The following is a 2252-nucleotide window of genomic DNA, read 5'->3' as shown; positions in this document are numbered from 1 at the left end:
CAGCTCTAGACCAGAAATTACACTCATAGATAAAAAATCAGCCATATAAATGTTTTTAAAGCCCTTGCAGCCGTATGCTGTATACATCCTGAAAAAAGACCAGTTGTTATGATTAAAAGCCTTAAACCCACATTACCAATACATTCATGCCCATGATCATGTATATAAGCTTTTAACTGTAACTATATCGATAGATGGATGGATGGATAGATAGTCAAACCCATACTTGAATCCTCAGCAAGTCATCTGTATCCAGTAGTGATGGTAAATTTTTTTTTTTTTTTTTACTGAATCAGGTTTTAATGAGTCACTCACCAAAGTGAATCGGACTTTTTGAGTCACTGAGTCAGTTGACCAGAGAATCCAAAAAATGTACATTTTCACTCAAACTTAATTTGTTTCTCTTTTCATGTATATCTGCTAGGATGAGTGATTCTAAAAGAAAACAACTATTTTATAGAACAAAAAAAGAGCAAAAAATTCTATAGGGAACATTTATTTTGTTTATTTTTATTTTATTAGTATTTTCCTTAAATGTGTCAAATATATATTTTCTCATCTAAATGTCCACTGAGCTGTGAGCCAGGGGGCGGTAATGCGCCTTAACATTGGTGCCAACCAAGAAGAAGAAGAAGCTGTGAGCCAGGAGGGAGGGGGTGAGTGAGTGAGTGAGTGATTCATTTGTGCAATGATTCAGCACAGGAGGGAGGGGGTGAGCGAGTCCTGAGTGATTCCTTCGCACTATGATTCAGCATGGGAAGGGAAGGAGTGTTGTATGAAAGGAGAGAAGGTTAGCACTCCCCTTGACAAGGATGGAATTGGCCCTAGTGGCCTGCAACACACATACGGAAGGGAAGGAGTTAGTGAGTCCTGAGTGATTCGCTTACGCTACAAATCAGCACAGGAAGGGAGGGGATGAGTAGCTCAAATGTGTTGTTAGCATGTTAGCAGAGCGATGCTACTGTGAACCGAGGAGCTATTGTCTTGATGTGAGCTTCTACTCAGGGTTTTTTCTTCCATTTCAGAGCAGAAATGTTTTTGTTAAGATACTGGATGTTGTGTTTTTCTCCACAATTTTAATTATAAGCTAGATATATTTCTACTAATGAAACTAACAGCAAGAGGGATGAGTCAGTGAGTCAGTTGGAGTTGAGTTACTGACTCATGAATGATTCATGAGTCAGTAAAGTGATTCTCGAGTATTGAACGATTCGTTCATGATTCGCGCATCATTAGTATCCACTAGAGCTGGGCGATAGAACGATAACGATATGTATCGCGATATAACTTTTACTGGATAGAGAAATTAAGCTATCGCGATAGACCTCGCCGCTCTTGTCCTCTTAAAAAAAAAAAAAAAAAAAAAAAAAAAAAAAAAGGTCAGCCAATCCAAATTAAGTAGCGCAGAGCCGAACCAATCACAGCCGCAGCGTCACGTCGCGTGACTTGTTACGTACAGCACAAGTGCTAAGCCGCACGTGGAGGAAATGACTGTGCCGACTAGAAAAATCAACCGAGCGTGACCGAAGAGAAAACAGATGATGGTTCCAATGCCGGAGAGATTGTCGAACGGAAGAGCCATAGAAGTTCCGTAGTGTGAAGGTATTTCGGCTATTTCAAGTCTGACAAAAAACAGAGTAGCGTGCACTGTAAATTGTGCCGAAAGCAAGTCTGGAAATACAATAAACTGGTGCATGCGTCACACTGTGCGCCACGTTATTGTTTCAGTGAAATGAATTTCTACAGTACTGTTAATTCTACTCTCTGCAGTGTTTAAATGCTTACATATACACACAGTTACTGTCCGTCCACACATACGACTCTGTTCTGCTTCTATGCCCCAGCTTTGTTTACTTTTTCCCACCGAGGCTTCTAGACTTCTGATTGGTAAACATTTCTGCTCGGTTAGGAATCTAGCGCCACCTGCTGCTTTGGCATGTTCATAGCAGCGTTTTCCTTCAGTTCTGCCTTTATGTGTGGACGGGATTATTTTTTAAAACGAAAACGGAAAATCTCCGTTTTCAAAAATACCCGTGTACGTGTGGACGTAGCCTCAGTCTCTGACTGGAAGCGCTAATTCGTCATTCGGCTTTTGTCAGACTAAAGTAACTGTTAAAACTGTTTGAAAAGCTAAGCTATATAACAAGGAGAGATTGAGAATTTCCTTTTAGTTCTCAGTTTATTTGATATTGACAAAAGTTAGTCAGTTTTGTCTGTTCTTCTGTAAAACAAACTAAGATTTATTTTTAGAA

At 39.7% G+C, this 2252-nt stretch overlaps 1 non-coding gene across 1 annotated transcript; it reads left to right on the top strand.

Annotated features, from left to right (window-relative positions):
• The first annotated feature begins 768 nt into the window (after nt 1–768).
• LOC120746532 lies at nt 769–881 on the top strand. Its single transcript, XR_005698872.1, has one exon. It is a non-coding gene; the product is annotated as a U6atac minor spliceosomal RNA (small nuclear RNA).
• Nucleotides 882–2252: the final 1371 nt, after the last annotated feature.

This window comes from Simochromis diagramma, unplaced genomic scaffold, assembly GCF_900408965.1.
Source record: "Simochromis diagramma unplaced genomic scaffold, fSimDia1.1 OVJJ01000672.1, whole genome shotgun sequence".
NCBI classification, from domain to species: Eukaryota; Metazoa; Chordata; class Actinopteri; order Cichliformes; family Cichlidae; genus Simochromis; species Simochromis diagramma.
This window is presented reverse-complemented; position numbering and strand designations above follow the sequence as displayed.